At 37.7% G+C, this 17,216-nt stretch overlaps 1 protein-coding gene across 7 annotated transcripts in view; it reads left to right on the forward strand.

Annotated features, from left to right (window-relative positions):
- MRTFB (myocardin related transcription factor B) overlaps positions 1–17,216 on the forward strand; it is a 196,798-nt gene that overhangs the window by 18,160 nt on the left and 161,422 nt on the right. For 2 of the 7 annotated variants that reach the window (XM_073015183.1, XM_073015182.1), the window contains one exon: positions 1,810–1,916. The exons of 4 other annotated variants lie outside the window; for them this stretch is intronic. The gene's annotated coding sequence lies outside the window, so the exon portion shown is untranslated. Of the gene's footprint in view, positions 1–1,809; positions 1,917–4,080; positions 4,289–17,216 lie in introns of those variants that run through there. One more of the 7 variants, XM_073015184.1, reaches the window with a different exon arrangement.

The following is a 17,216-nucleotide window of genomic DNA, read 5'->3' on the forward strand; positions in this document are numbered from 1 at the left end:
GAGGAGCCTGCCAGGGTGTCTGGCTCATCATGTTCAATACAGCAGAGACTTGTTTAATTTAGCAGCGCTCTGAGATGAAAGGTTCATGACTGCCAAGTACAAACAGACCTTCTGCGGGATGTTAATTTGGTTATAGGAGAGAATGCTTGTTTTTCCTTGCTCTGTGCTAATAAAGAAGCTGGCACATTTTTTCATGAGTAAAAAGGACTTTGACTTGTTAAATCTGTATAATCAAAGAGAAGTAAGCAGTTCTGATAAACATTTTTCTTTGTGCCGTCTTTGGTTAATTCCATTCTGTACCTGCCAGCAAATTGCAAATTGCAAGTTGCATGCTTTTTTGTTCTTTCCTCTTTTTTATTTTGGATTTGGTTTTATGGTTGGTCACTGTAGGGATTTATTGGTAGGAAAATAAACTATTTCCTCATTTGAACAGATTGTGTGTTTTTACAACAGGTTATCCTGTAGCAAGCAGAATGATTCAACAGGCCTCTGCACAGAGGTGTTACTATATGACTTTGACCATTTTAAATAATAACAGCTTTATTGAGATATAATTCATATACTATAAAGTTTACCCTTTAAAGTGTAGAACTCAGTGATTTTTAGTATACTCACAGAGTTGTACACCCATCGCTTGTGACTAATTCCAGGACACTTTCATCACCCCAAAAAGAAATCCCATACCTACTCTCCATTCTCCTCTCTGTCTCTCTTGCCTCTAGCAGCCACTCATCTACTTTCTATCTCTGTGGATTTACGTATTCTGGACATGCCATATAAATGGAATCATAAAATATGTGACCTTTTGTGTCTGGCTTCTTTCTGCGTTGCAGCATGTATCAGAACTTCATTCCTTTTTATTGCTGAGTAGTGTTCTGTTGTATGGACAATACTACATTTTGCTTGTTTCTTCATCAGTTGATGGACATTGTGGTGGTTTCCACTTTTCGGTCATTATGGATCATACTGCTATGAACATTTGCGTATACATTTTCCAGTGGACACAGGTTTTCATTTCTTTTGGGTATATACCTAGGAGTGGAATTGCTGGGTTATATGGTAACTCTGTATTTAACTTTTTGAGGAACTGCCCAACTGTTTTCCAAAGTGCACCCGCTTTTGTGTGAAGGTGCACCTTTTTCGTTCTCAGCAACATTTGAGGGTTCCAATTTCTTCACATCCTTGCCAACACTTTTCCATGATTGTGTTTTTCATAGTAGCCATCCTAATGGATGTAAAGTGGTGTCTCATGATTTTGATTTGCGTTTTCCTGATCACTAATGGTATTGAACATCTTTTCATGTGCTTTTTGGCCACTTGTATGTCTTTGTTAGAGAAACACCTATTCAAATTATTTGCCCATTTTTTAAATGCACTGTCTTTTTATTGAGTGGTTATAGTTCTTTGTATATTTTGTATACACACATATACACCCAAACACCCCCACCCTTATGAGATATATGAATTGTAAGATCTTTTCTCCCATTCTGTGATTGTCTTTTCACTTTCTTCATGTTGTTCTCTGAAGCAAGTAGTGTTTTAATTTTTATGAAGTCCAATTTTCCAATTTGTTTTGGTTGCTTGTGCCATTCTCTCTGTCAGAAATTTTCTTTAAGTTAAAAAATTACACCTTATTTCTAGACATCTCCCATTTTAAAAATTTGTACAAAATTAAATAGTTTATTAACTATACAATGAGTAAGAGGTATTAAACGTCTTTTGTGTTTCAGATATTCTCAGCTCATTCAGTGTGAGAAAACCAAATTTCCTAACCTTACACCCAATGTGCTTTTTTGTTTTTTAAATCAGAAAGATGTCTTTCATTGTTCTGCATCGTTCAAAATGCACGCATCATCCCATGAACATCTATGTGTCTAATACATACTGAGCACTTTGCGGGGCTTGGGGATTCAGAGGTGAGTGGAACGTGGCCCTATCTTTAGAAACAGGAATGCACATTGCCATGCTGGAAGCTTCCACAGAGGACCATGGTGGTGCCAGGATGGGGAAGGGAGCAGTCTCCTCTTTCGGTTGAGAATGCTTTATAGAAGAGTTGGTGCTGGTGCTCAGTCTGCAAAGATGGGTGGGTGATCAGAACTTTTTGTTACAGTCTATTAGTCTGTCTTCTGGTTATTTCCTGCTATGTACACCAAGTCCAGATATCTCACAACAGCCATATCTAGGATTATTGATATAATAAAGTGTAGACAGAGGTGTGATGACTCTGATGCCTAAAAGTGAGCCCAAAGAAAACCACTTTAATTTTTTCAGGTTTTCAAAATCAGTTCAGCATGGTGTGTGTGTGTGTGTGGATGTGTGTGTGTGTAGTTTTCTGTATCGTCATAGTATAAAATACGAGGCAAGGAGTGACAGTTGCTTGGTTGGAGAGGAAGATTGATTATAGACAGGTGGATGTGTCCCATTAAGGAATTTAAGATTTTGCCCTTAGTGATGGGGAGCCGTTGAAGAGTCCAGCAGCGGGGAGGTGATAGGGTCACTCTAGTTACTATACTATGAACGCTGGATGCGAGGGGCAGGTCTAGAGACAGGCAACCCATTAGACTGTCACACGAGTCCAGGTGACAGTTGTTAAGGATGTGAACTAGGGCACTGGTGGTAGAGTTGTAGAAGACAGAGGCTGGAAATGTTTAGGAGGTACTAGTCAGGGCTCTTGACTGCAAGTTAACAGAAACCTCACTCAAACTATCTTGAGTTAAAAGGGGAGCGAATTGGAAGATTCCTGGAGAAGGTTGCAAAAGGAATGAAATGCTGCAGAAACCAGCACAATTTCAGGGACCTCAGAGATTAGAAGTGGTACGTTATCACAGGGCAGGAGCCATCTTCACATCACCAACCACGAGGAAGGAAATAGCTTTTCCCTCCCAGCTTTGGTTTTAAAATCCCAGGGGCACTCTTGGCCTTGGGAGTTTGTGCCCCCCTGGCCAGTCACTGGGGTCTTTGTTGGAAGCTCTCTATCACCATCACACTGAGAGTTCCTAGAAGAAGTGGAGAAGGATTATTCTGGCAGAGCCATCTGTGCACATCCACTCTAGGCATATGGGTTGGACCTAGAGATTGAAACAATCTGAGAATAAGGGAAAGGTCAAGAATGCCTCCCAAGGCCGGACATGGTGGCTCACACCTGTAATCCCAGCACTTTGGGAGGCCAAGGTGGGCAGATCACTTGAGGTCAGGAGTTCGAGACCAGCCTAACCAACATAGTGAAACCCCGGCTCTACTAAAAATACAAAAATTAGCTGGGCATGGTGGCGCCTGCTTGTAATCCCAACTACTCAGGAGGCTGAGGCAGGAGAATTGCTTGAACCCGGGAGGCGGAGGTTGCAGTGAGCTGAGATCACACCACTGCACTCCAGCCTAGGCCACAGAGCGAGACTTTGTCTCAAAAAAAAGAAAAAAAGAATGTCTCCCAAGTTGGTGGCTTTGGTAACCTATGATGGCACCGCTTCTGTCCAGTGAAAAGGTTCAGGGGTATGCAAGCCAAGTACAGTGAGTAAAGTTTAGATCAGCTTAGTACCACACTACTCAGAAATTGTGGCTGTGTTACATAGTTTTGTGATTATTTGGTTGACTTGGTTTCCTTCACTATTAGAAGCTCTGAGAGGACAAGGACTGGTTTTTTTTTTTGCTGCGACTCTCCAGAGCCCAGCATACTGAACTTGGCACATAGTGGGTATACAGTATATATCTATGTATGAATGAATAAATGCAGGTGACCATGTGCGGTAGGCAGTTGGGTTGATTGATTGGATCTCAGGTAAGGGTAGGAAACAGATTTAGGAGTTAGTTACCTGTGTAGGGCTGGATGGTTGACAACTCTTGAAAGTTACCAGGGAAGGAACCTTTCTAAAAGTTTGGCTATTGTCTAGACCTGTGGTTTTTATGTCCAGGTAATGAAATTTTGCCTTTTCTTTCCTTTTTTGTCCTGTTTAGTTTTTAATGCCAGCAATTATCTGCTGACAATCCTGCCAATGATGTTTTTAAAATTTTGTTACAGATTATAATTAGACTTGTGATAGATAGGAAAATAAAGGTGCTAAAGACAGAGATTCTCTTTCCTTTTTAAGAATAACTGACTCATGGGATGAAACCTTGGATATGATTTCAGATCACTCCTGTAAACTCTCACAAGAGATGTTTATAAAACACTTGGAACAATACAGATTGTACTAAGAAAGTGTGCTTTGATCAACTCGGGAGATACAAAGCAAGAAACTTAATAAATCAAGTCCTATTTGTGAATGGAAAGGATTGGAAGTTCACCTTAAAAGTAAGAAGTCAGCTTACCTCAAGACTTAAATTTTGTAGTCTGAATAGCTGATGTTAACTTAGTTTCATCTTTTATATAAAAATAAAATGAATTATAGACTTCAGATCTTGGCATCTTGAAATCTGACTCCTGATTCCTCTCTCTTAATGACTATTGGAACACTAGACTAGAAATGGAATTCGACTTTGGTTTTTTTACCCTTTAATTTTTGAAGTCAGTGTGCTTCCAACTCTGTCTTACCTCTATAGTCAGGAAAACCAAACCATTGGTAGCTCAGATATGCTATAATTTTTATTATGTAAATATTAGAAAAGCATAGTTGTATTTATATAAAGAGCAATATTCATACTTGAGATTTTTTTTTTTTACAATTTAAAGCATAAATACAATTGTATTACTTTTATAGGCTAAGCACTCTTGTCCTGCCACCCTTCCATATGACAAGATATTACAGTAAACTGCATATATTTTTAGTGTTTTTGCATATTGCCTAGATTCCTTTCTTTAAATTTGCAGTAGAGATGTGAGCCATTTTTATTTATGTACTTAATTTTTCACTAAAGAACTTTCATTAAATTTGGCTTTGAATGCAGGTCAGTATCTTAGCAAGTTGTAATTTAGTAGAGCATTTCTCTCTTAACTCAAATCGAGTTACAGCATCTCAGCTTTTTAAATTAATCTAAGGGATATATAGATATGATCTGTTAAAAAATAACATTTTCATTTGAATCACAGATTAATGCTTGTTCTTTCAGATAAAGTTTGAACAAATATCTAAAAGACTAAGACTTTGTATATTTTGAATATTACCAAAGCGACTCAAAGACTGGGAGAGTATATTTTAGATTTTAATGATGAGGTCAAAATCCTGGATTTGAGTTCTGCATTGTTTAGTTAAGTAATTACATGGAAAATTTCTGTGTCAGGATCCCAGACCCCTGCAAATTGTATCACTTTTAAAATCGGTTCTAGAGCTGAAGTTTTAAAAATGTTGATTTCTGGAGGCACCCCTTATCAGCTCCTGGAAAAAATAATTACAATGTATCTAACATGATACAGCTTTTTCTATTTTCTGAAATGATTCTATTATTTAAGAAGTAGTCAGCTTTGTTCTTTGCTCATTAATTCTTCAAAGGTAGTGTCATTCAAAGTGGAGAAAAAAGTTCCAGAGTAGATGTCAGGGAGAAAGGAAGCAGCTCTTTTAGATGATGGTAAACATGTGGTCCCGATGAAAGAAGCCTGAGTCCCTTGCAAAGTTTGTCTCTGGGCTTGTCCGGCTCACTCCTGTTGCACGTAAAATGACAAGATTGCTTTCACATATGCAGTATTTCCACTCATTTAATTTCTGTTTTTTTAATGACTGATAAATATAATTCAAAAAGGAGTATTAAATAATAGGGCATTAAACAATCTGTATCTAGATTTAGTTGAATTAAGGAAAGAATTTGTCTGAGTATAGGAAGTACAAAACAATCAATTGCATTTGTTTAAATGTAGGTAGAATTTAGGCTGAAGTGTTGCCTAGCAGATGCAATTAATTTGATTATTGATTATAAGTTTTGCATACATATGTAAGCAGACAAGATATTTCTAATGTGCTTCATCTGTAGTTTCTATAGTTTTAAGTAGCTGACAAATCTTGTTTATGCTCCCTACTGAATAATCTTTCTTAATGGACAGAGAATGCAGAAGCTATTCACCTAGTTCTTGCTACTGTTAATAAAATCTGAGTTTCACCTTGCATCTCAAAGTTAGCAAAATGGTGTACAGAAATTCTAAAAGAGTGGGAATTATGTGGTTTGTAAATGTCTTTAATTTATGCATTTTCCATGAAACTCCAGTGTATAAAACAGGTAGAATAAGGGTTTTAGTCAGGGAATAGTGGAAAGCCGGGCTGGCGCTCCGCGGCACTTCAGGAGTGTCATTCTAAAAGCCACTGTTCCATGCTGTCATTAATGAATGTGGAGTCTTTTTTGGAGAAACAAAGGATAAATTACCCATTTATTAATCATTTTTGTTACAGTTTTATGCTAACTATTTGCTTGTATGATAAACACTGACATTTTCTATCAGAATTATTTTAAATATATAAAGCCACTTTAAACATCACCAGAAATAATAATAGCACTGCTGGTTAGGCCACCCCATAGGTCTAAAATAATCTTCTTATCTTACCAAAAAGAACTTGCCTGACTTTGCAAGATTATGGTAACAAAGGCTACCTGAAAGGCAGTGCGTGGAAGGTAGATTGTTGGATATACCTAGTCCTGCCACAGCGTTCCTTCCCATGTTAAGACATGCAGTCAGATTAAAGTGAATTAGAGAATAATAACCACACTGAGAATAATTAAACATCAAGTGCTTCTGGTGAAATGAGTCCACATTATCAGGCAAGTGTGGTTCCACTTGGGGCCTGGCTTGGGAGACTCCCTAGTAGAGGATTCAAGATGCCCTCTGTGCTATTAGTAATGGGAAATGGCTCTGTGACCTTGGGCAAGTTACTTAAGCTTGTTAACACTCTACCTGCCTGTAAAATGCTCCATTATAGAGTTGTTCTGAGGATGAATGAAGATGCTGCATATAAAGTACACATTATAAATTGCCCGTAGATGTTAAGCCATGGAATAATACCTTCCTTCAAAAGAAAGGGCAATAATTGGCAGTGCAGGTATCATGAGAACCGCACCTTTGTTCCGAACTTGAGTGAAACGCAGACTGCATCAGGCGTCATTTCACCATTTTTTTTTTTTTTTCAGATGGAGTCTCGCTCTGTCTCCGGGGCTGGAGTGCAGTGGCGGGATCTCGGCTCACTCACTGCAAGCTCCGCCTCCCGGGTTCAGACCATTCTCCTCCCTCAGCCTCCCAAGTAGCTGGGACTACAGGCGCCTGCCACCGTGCCTGGCTAATTTTTTGTATTTTTAGTAGAGACGGGGTTTCACCGTGTTAGCCAGGATGGTCTTGATCTCCTGACCTCATGATCCACCCGCTCGGCCTCCCAAAGTGCTGGGGTTACAGGCGTGACATTTCACCATTTTAAAAGTAAATACTGGAAATGAAATGGACAAATTTCATCATTTTAACTATCAGCTGTTGAATGTCTCTGCTTTTGGATACTTTTCTTACCATTTTACCCAAAACAGAACCGTCTTCACTTTTCAAAATCTGAAAAACAAAAAAGAGAAGGTAAAATGACTGAATACTGTGGTTTATTTTTTCATCTTTTGTTTTAATGATTATTGCTTCTCTATGGGAATAAGAATATTTACAAACTGTACGGAATGCGCTATTTACAACAGTGCTTATAAGCAGTGTCGAATGTAGGTATAAATTGGGTATTATATGTTCAGAACATGTGATGGAATCATGTCAGGCAAAATTTACTAAACGTTTATTGGTTAGTACAATTTTTCTTTTGAGAATAAAAACATGACAGTTTAGAGGCAAGCTGAAATTAATTTATTAATTAATTAATTATTTGAGACGGAGTCTCTCTCTGTCGTCCAGGCTGGAGTGCAGTGGCTCGATCTTGGCTCACTGCAACTTCTGCCTCCTGGGTTCAAGTAATTCTCCTGCCTCAGCTTCCCGAGTAGCTGGGATTACAGGCATGCGCCACCATGCCCAGCTAATTTTTGTATTTCTAGTAGAGACAGGGTTTTACCATGTTGACCAAGCTGGTCTCAAACTCCTGACCTCAAGTGATCTGCCTACTTCGGCCTCCCAAAGTGTTGAATTACAGGTGTGACTTACTGTGCCTGGCTGGCAACCTGAGATTTAGAAAAGGAATAACTATTTCTAAGGAATTCTGAAGCACATGTCACCAGCAGTTACCTTTAAGAAGAGATTTTTATTGATTTTATGTCCAGTGTAGGAGTTCATTGAATTCTTTTAGAGAAAAAAATCTAAAAGAGAAGTACTACTGCAGGGGAAAAAAGATAATAAAAGGTTTTCAAATGGATGCCCTCGAGAAGCTGTAAAATAGCCTACATATTGTGGCAAGAGATGTGGACCTTTTGGGTTTTATTTGTGATAAGTTCATAAGCTCACATCTTCTATAAAACTTTCATACTTGGTCTAGTTAGCATAGAATTCTCTAAAATCAACAATAAAAAATATGCTGTGGTACAGAATGTTGTCTTTGATACCAACCTTTAGAGAATTTACTTAAAACTTCCTAGTATTTTTTTTAAAAATCACTTTGGTTCTCTGTTCCTAAGCTTTTTATATTCTTTGGTATTTGTAAGCCAAAAGGACCTCTTGGAGCTGACAAGCACCATTTTTCTTGCTGTATGTAGAAGTAGTTTTCTTTATATTTGTCCTGAATTCACTTAGGTTTCCAGAGATACCTCTCATTCTAGAATTCTAAGCTCTTGGATTACAATTCTTTAGTCATTAGCATTTATTATCTTAACTTTGTATTAGAAGAATCATTGTTTTAGTCTACCTATAGCCTATTTCCATTTATTGTCTTTAGTTGTGTTATTTAAATGCAATGATTATGACCTTATAAATTATTCTACAAGAAGCTGCAGAGTGGCTTTGCAGTTCGGTACTGACCATTCTGCATGAATTCCAGCACTTACAACAATGCCAGACGTATATGTGCAATAAATGTTTATTTGAGTTAATGAATTCCTTTAGGACAGATTGCGGTTGTAATATTTTCAGTATTAAGTGACCAAGCATTCGGTACTGATAGTTTAGCTAAACATTCAGGTTTCATTTGAAGCTAATAAACAGACCACTGTGCAATCCAGGAAGACCGGTTTGTTCACTTTCCCGTTCAGTAGTAATTTACTTTTGCAGTTCTGTTTATATAGAGTAAAGGTCAAAGGAAAGGGTGTATTTGAAGCAGTTACAGCAATTGCTTTGCAATAGTGAAAGATTTTCAGTATGCTGATGAAAAAGGGACAATTTAAATGGGATATTATAAAATTTAAACTGTTCTTTTTGTAAACAGCTTTATTGAGGTATAATTGACATCCAGTGAATCGCACGTTTAAAGTGTACAGTTTAATCAGTTCTGACATGTGTACATCCATGGAACTATCATTACAATAAGGATAATGAACATATCCATCACCCCCCAAAATTTGTTTGTATGACTTTGTAATCCTTCCCTTGTGCTCCTTTGCCCCTGTTTCCTGGCAACTATTGATCTGCTTTCTGTTTCTGCTTTCTGTCTCTGTAGATTAGTTTGCCTGTTCGAGGGTTTTATATAAGTGAAATCATACCATATGTACTCTTTTTTGTTTGACTTCTTTCAATCAGCCTAATTATTTTGGGATTTGTCCATGTTGTTGAGTACATCAGTAGTTAATTTCTTCTTAGACATGGTTGTATAGATATGCCACAATTTGTATATCCGTTTACTGTTTTTGTTGTTCTTGACAATGTGTTTACTGTTGATGGCCGTTTGGGTATTTCCAGTTTTGGGCTATTACAAATAAAATCAATCTGAACATTTATATACAAGTCTTTGTATGGACTCTGTTTTCTCTTAGGTAAATACCTAGGAGTAGGATGGATGGGTGTCTGTTTAACTTTTTTTTCAGAACTGCCAAACTGTTTCCAGGTTGTCATTTCCTTTTATATTCCTGCCTGCAGTACATGAGAATTCCATTTGCTCCATGTCTGGAATTTGGTATGGTCGGTCTTTTCACATTATTCATTCTAATAGATGTGTAGAAGTAGCTCATTGTGGTTTTAATCTGCATTTTCCTAATGACTAATGGTGTTGAGCATATTTTCATGTACTTATTTGCCAATACTTGGTAAAGTATCACATTTTTTTATGTTTATTTATTGGGTTGTTTGTTTTCTTATTACTGGGTTTTGAGAGTTCTTTGTGTACTCTGGATATAGATTATCAGATTTATGATTTGTAATATTTTATCTCAGCCTATGACTTACCTTTTCACCCTCTTAACATTCTTTCAAAGAGGAGTTCTTAATTTTGATAAAGTTCAATTTATGAATTTGTTATTTTATGCATTGTGTTTTTGGTGTTATAACTAGGAGCTCCACCTAACCTGAGGTCACAGAAGTTATCGCCTTTGTTTTCTTGTAGGATTTTGATAGTTTTGGGTTTACACTTTGGTATATGGCCCATTTTGACTTAAATTTTGCAATATGGCCCATTTAGATTTAGTTGTTGCATGTGGTGAAAGATGTAGATCAAAGTTCATATTTCTTGCATATGGTCATTTAGTTGTTCCAGCACCATTTGTTGAAATGACTGTTCTCGCTTCATTGAGTTGCCTTTGCATCTTTATAAAAAAATCAGTTGTTCATATATGTGGGTCTATTTTGGCCTCTATTTTGTTTCATTGATCTATTTGTTTGTCTTCACACCAGTACCACACTGTCTTAATTTTTGTAGTTTTGTAATAAGTCTTGAAATCTAGTAGTGTTAGTCCTCCAACTTACTTTTTTATTTTTTTGCAAAGTTGTTTAAGCTATTCTAGGTCCTTTGCATATCCATTTGGAGTTTAGAATCAGCTTCTCAGCTTACACAAAACAGTCTGCTGGGATTTTTGACTGAGATATTGACATTATAAGTCAGTTTGGAGAGAATTGACTTCTTAACATTAAGTCTGAGTCTTCTAAACCATGAACATGTTATTTCTCTCAATTTATTTATATGTTTTAAAATTTCTCTCAGCAGTGTTTTTAAAGTAGAGATCTTGCACCTCTTTTGTCAGATTTATTCTCTAGTATTTTTTAAATTTTCAATATAAAATTATGTGGACTTTTTTGGTGGGGTTTTTAAAAATTATTATTATTATTATTATTATTATTATTTTTGGTGTTTTTTTTTTTTTTTTTTTTTTAGACAGAGGTTCTGTCACCCAGGCTGGAGTGCAGTGGCACAATCTCAGCTCACTGCAACCTCTGCCTCCCTGGCTCAAGTGATCCTAAGTAGCTGGAACCTCAGGTGCATACCAGCACGTCCGGCTAATTTTTTGTATTTTTTGTAGAGACAGGGTTTCACCCTGTTGCCCTGACTGGTCAAGTGATCTGTCTACCTCGACCTTCCAGAATGCTGGGATTACAAGTGTGAGTCACCGTGCCTAGCCGTATTCTGCATCTTTTCTTTGTTTTGTTTTGTTTTGTTTGTTTGTTTGTTTTTGGGACAGAGTCTCGCTGTGTCACCCAGGCTGGAGTGCAGTGACACAATCTCGGCTCACTGCAGCCTCCACCTCCTGGGTTCCACCAGTTCTCCTGCCTCAGCCTCCCAGGTAGCTGGGATTACAGGCACAGGCCACCACATCCAGCTAATTTTTGTACTTTTAGTAGAGATGGGGTTTCACCATATTGGCCAGGCTGGTCTTGAACTCCTGACCTCAGGTGAACCCACCTCGGCCTCCCAAAGTGCTAGGATTACAGGTGTGAGCCACTGTGCCCAGCCATTCTGCGTCTTTTCTAAACTCACTACTACTAGCTTTTTTTGTAGATTTTATTGGATTTTCATAATCATGTTATTTTTTAAATGAAGACAGTTTTACTTCTTCCTTTCTAATCTGAGTGCCTATTACTTATTTTTCTTGCCTTATTGAATTGAGCAGAACCTCCAGCAGAACCTGGAGTGTGTAATGTTGAATAGAAATGGTGAAAGTGGACATGCTTGTCTTGTTCCTCAAGACTAAGTCTTGAGTCTAAAAGACTAAGTCTTTTATTATTAAGTGTGATGTTAGCTGTAGGTTTATTGTGGACTCCTTTATCAGGTTGAGGATGTTCTCTTCTATTCCTAGTTTGCTGAGAGTTTTTATCAGGAATGGATGTTGGATTTTGTTAGAGATTTTTCAGCATCTATTGAGATAATCATATGGCTGTTATTTTTTAATTCATTAACAGGGTGGATTATATTGTGTATTGCGTGGTAAACCAGCCTTACATTCCTAGGATAAACTCCATTTGGTCATGTACCTTTTCTTATGTGTTGAATTTAATTTGTTAAAATTTTGTTTAGAATTTTTGTATCTCTGCCCATGAGGGACATAAGAGCCTCTTGTAGTGTATTTGGTTTTGGTATCAAGTTAATGCTGGCCTAAAAGAACAAGATAGGGAGCATTTTCTCCTGTTCAGTTTTATGAAGGAATTTAGATAGAATTGGTATTACATTTTTCCTTAAATGTCTACTAGAATTCACTAGTGAAGCTATTTGGATCTGATGTTTTCTTTGAGGGATTTTAAACTACAAATTCAATTTTTAAAATAGATCTCTGGTTATTCAGGTTATCTATTTCTTCTTGAGTGAGTTTAGTAGTATCTTTCAAGGAATTTGTCCATTTCATCTAAGTTGTTGAATTTATTGGCTTAAAGTTTTTCTTTTTTTTTTTTTTTTTTTTTGAGACGGAGTCTCGCTCTGTCGCCCAGGCTGGAGTGCAGTGGCCGGATCTCAGCTCACTGCAAGCTCCGCCTCCCGGGTTTACGCCATTCTCCTGCCTCAGCCTTCCCGAGTAGCTGGGACTACAAGCGCCCGCCACCGCTCCCGGCTAGTTTTTTGTATTTTTTTAGTAGAGACGGGGTTTCACCGTGTTAGCCAGGATGGTCTCGATCTCCTGACCTCGTGATCCGCCCGTCTCGGCCTCCCAAAGTGCTGGGATTACAGGCTTGAGCCACCGCGCCCGGCCTAAAGTTTTTCATAATATTCCCCTATTAGCGTAGAATCTATGGTGATGTTGCCTCTCTCACTCCTGATATTGGCAATTTGTGTCTTCTCTCATTTTTCCTGATCAGTCCACCTGGAGGTTTATCAATTTTATTTACCTTCTCAAAGAACCAGCTTTTGGTTTATTGATTTTTCTCGATTTTTCTGTTTTCTGTTTCATTGATTTTTCTACTCTTTTCTTCATTGCTTTCTCTTTTCTGCTTACTCTCTCTGTGGGTATATATAATTATGTAGGGTTTTTTTTTTTTTTTTTTTTTTTTTGCCAAGTTTTTCTAATTTTAAGGGTAAAGTGTAGTTCATTTAAAGTGCTGATTTGAGCTGTTTCCTCTCTAAGACATATAAGACATTGAGGCTCAGAGAAGTTAAGACAGACAGTTAAGATGTGTAGCCTATGTCCTTTTTCTTATAGTGTAATAAGTATGGTAGGGCAAGTAGAGGCGCAGAGGGAATACACAGAATGGTGCTGAGCTTGTGAGGAATGCCATGAGGATACCCCCTTGGAGAAGCTGATGTCTCAGGTATCATATTTTGGTGAAGTCTGTCGATAAATCTATCCAACCAAACCCAAATTATTAGTTCTTTAAGTTTATTTTACATTGACTACAGATCTTCTTGGTTGCTGTGTTGTGAAAAATGAGTTAGAATATGCCAGGAGTAATTCTGCACACAGCTAATGTTCCTTTGGGTTTAATTGACAAATCTACTTTCAATTTCTATTAAGACTGTTTGCAGTGGTCATGGTAACTGTAGCTGCAATAGTTTTGGCAAGTGTTGCTGACAAGATTCTGTTAAAGAGAAGGAAAACTTGGGGGTAGAGTGAGGCGAGATTATTATAAAGATCTACATCAGTATTCCACTGACAATTTAGGCTCGCTTAGTAACAGGTATTTCTCCAACAAACTATTCCTTAAGACAAGTTCTAAGTTTTTTTTAAAAAAAGGATTTTCATCATTAAAAAGTTATAGAATTCTATGATTTTTTAAATAAATGGAGTGAAACCAGCGTAATGTAATAACATCTTCTCAGTGTCCCTGTTAGAAAGTTTGAGTTCCTCTCCCATTTAAATCAAGGTACTATATTTAGGTATTTTGAAAAATACATAACAGCTGTTTGCTGAGAGGCACTAATGGGACCGGTGGTCAATTGTAGGGAAGAAACAAAAGGAGAAAAATAGAGGAGTTATTTTCAAATGGCCATGAGGGCAGAGGGTTTGTATTATTTTAGTTTCTCTTTAAAGGAAAAAAAAGTGCAACCTGAGTCTTTAAGAAAAGAAATTGTGGTTGAAAGAGCAAGCTACTCCTTTGATAGTTTGATTTTCAAAGTTAAAACTTAATGTTGTAGAGGAGAAAACAGCAACTGGGCTAAGCAGCTAGTTTTGTGACAGTGCAAAGACCAGAATCCGGACACTTGAGTCAGGAAACTGGGTTCTAATCCTGACTTTTAATCACAGGCTTAACCTCACCTCTTCACTGGTAAAGTGGAGATGATGATGATACCTTTCTGCCAGTTGGGGGTGAAATGAGAAAATGTGTTAAGTTATCACTCATACATATTTAATATTATTTTGGGTAGGGCATCATTTTCCCCCTCTCAAGGACTCAAGAAAATAATTAAGGGTCATGTACAGATAAGCAGCTATTTACTTTAGAGTTTTTGTGTTTTCTAGAGTAAATCCAACTCACCCACCACATCTACGTTTAGACTTACAGATACTCTTTATTCTAATTAAACAAATGAAACTGAATTTCCATGTGTTTATACTTGCTTTAAAAACCGTTAACTCTTCAGTGTTAAAGATTGGCTCTTCAGTTTCATTTGTTCTCAAACTTTCTGTGTCCAGCAAACAATACCGTGTATTAAAACATGGTATTATTTCTCTTGTTACATGCCTTGGAGTTTAATAATATTCGCATAGTATGTGTGTATGCCTTTTTCCCTTTCATGGTAGGTACTTTAGAACGTGCAGTTTTCTCTATCTGGGGGCATTCTGTTGCGTTAGCTTTAAGGTGAAAGGAGAAAGTGAAGTAGAGCATGTTGAGTGATACCAAGTCTTGAAGTAGAGACCATTTGGGTATCAGCTCCCTTTGCCAGGAGTGCCCTCTCTTCCACATCTCCCTCTCCTTTACAATCTTAATCTTTGAGACTCAGCTTCAGCACTTACTTCCTCTTCTCACAACTTACTGCTGGAGTAAGTTATTCAAAGTGTTGAGGTTTCACTTTATAAACAAAAAGTACTCCATTTGTCATAGGGAATCCAAACCAAAAAAATGAGAATTGTTTTTGTTTATATGCAGTTATTTCCAGCAGTAAGTTGTGAGGAGGACACAAAGGATCCCATTGCTGATCCTTGCCCAGTTGTGTTAAAACCCCTCCCCCTGCACACCTCCTTGCTTTCGCAACAATTTACCCTCATCTAATATTCTTTTCCACACTATGTTGTGATGTCTGTTTTCTTGTCTGACTTCCTAACCTTAAAGTGAGGGAATAGGTCTTACTCATCTCCATATCCCAGCACCCAGCAAAACTTACTCAACTCCATATCCCAGCACCCAGCAAACCTCCTGATCAGGGAAATTGCATTGAATAGGAAGCCTTGAGTTCAATAAAGTTCAGAGAATGATGAGAATATACAATTTATTCTAACAAGGGTATTTCTTCTTCCATATTTGGAGGGGTGATTTTGGGGAGGGTGTTTGTTTTTTCACTAAGGAAATGTCTGAGCTTTAAGAATGAGTTCAGGGATTTCCTTAGTGCCCTTGACAGCCCTTGTGCCTTTACTCAGTGCTGATTAAATTCAGGGACTTTGTGGGACCCTGGAATACACGCATGGATTCCTGTTTCCATTGCTGAAATCAGGAGAAATGGAATCCTGCCGCAGTGTACACTTTTGCATTAGTTATACACACTGGCCAGTTTGCTACAAATATCGTCTGCTTCTAGTGCCTTCATCAAAGTCAATCCAGCCAAGGATTGGCATAAATTAGGTATTGAAATAGAAATGGTTGAAATTGAAAGAGTAGCAGTTTTAAAGAGGCAACTGGCCTCTGTTTCTCTTATCTTTACTGTAGAACAGTATTAAGAGTTTAAGCTCTCTGCAGTCCGGTGAATTTGTAACTTCCCTGTGGGAGAAACTCTGCCTGGTTTCTGGCTGCTGAGACATAGAAACCATGATTTAGTATTGGCTGGGATTGAGGAAAAAAATAATGAAATGACATGATGAAGTGGCATTTGTACTAAAGTATAATCTCCCTACTTCATAGGTGACAGTTTCTTTTCAGAGGGTGCTCTTAACCAGAGTGAAAAAACGTATAAAAATTACAAATGAATTTTGACATGTTATAGAGTGGAGGGTGTGTTTAGGTATGAGGCCAGGCCCTGAACTGAAATTTAGCCAGAAAGACTGAACACTGTGTATTTATTCAGATAGGAAGGACCCCTAAAAGTGTGACTGTCTGGGCTGAGCATAGAATGAGCACTTTCTCTTTCGTTACCTTTTCACCATTTCTAAGGGTTTCTGATAGAGACGTCAGGGAACAACATGACATGATCTCATGTATTCCTGAAATTCATGTTCTCCACAGCAGCAGAAGCACTGGTAAGCAAGTAGACTTTATAAGGAAGCTTATGCAGACTTAGGTAGACTGATGCCTGTACATTTTACACTCAGGCAGGATGAGATGGTGCAGTTCTATGAGTCTCTTCCTGCAGCAGAACCTTAGCTTTCAGATGTATCAATAAATCTCAGTACTATTTGAAGGCTTCATTATTCAAAGTGTTGGGGTTTCACTTTATAAACAAAAAGTATCCCACTTGTCATAAGGAATCCAAACTAGAAAAATGAGAATTGTTTTCATTTATATGCAGTTATTTCCAGCAGTAGGTTGTGAGAAAGGTTTTTAAAACATAGGCATGAGAACCTCAGTAAATTTTATATGAGATCTTTTCCTTTAGGATTTACTTAATGCATGGATCTAGGCATCACAGTCCATTTTCACGGAATAGCTATTCCGTTTATTGGATAGCCCTCCCAATTCGGATGTTTGATTGATCATATCTACGTTTTGTTGGCCTGCCGTGCCAAAGACACTGTAGCTGAGTAGTTAAGAGGACACTTGCACTGAAGCGTATTGACATTTCTGCTTTGTTATCCTTGTAAGAACTTAGGGCTGTCAGGATGCCATCAGTGCCCCTTTCTTGGTCTGATAATTAAGAATGGAGGGAGTAGATGGAAGTACGAGGCCATCTGTTTAAAAAAAG

The sequence above is a fragment of the Chlorocebus sabaeus genome, chromosome 5 (genome assembly GCF_047675955.1).
Source record: "Chlorocebus sabaeus isolate Y175 chromosome 5, mChlSab1.0.hap1, whole genome shotgun sequence".
NCBI classification, from domain to species: Eukaryota; Metazoa; Chordata; class Mammalia; order Primates; family Cercopithecidae; genus Chlorocebus; species Chlorocebus sabaeus.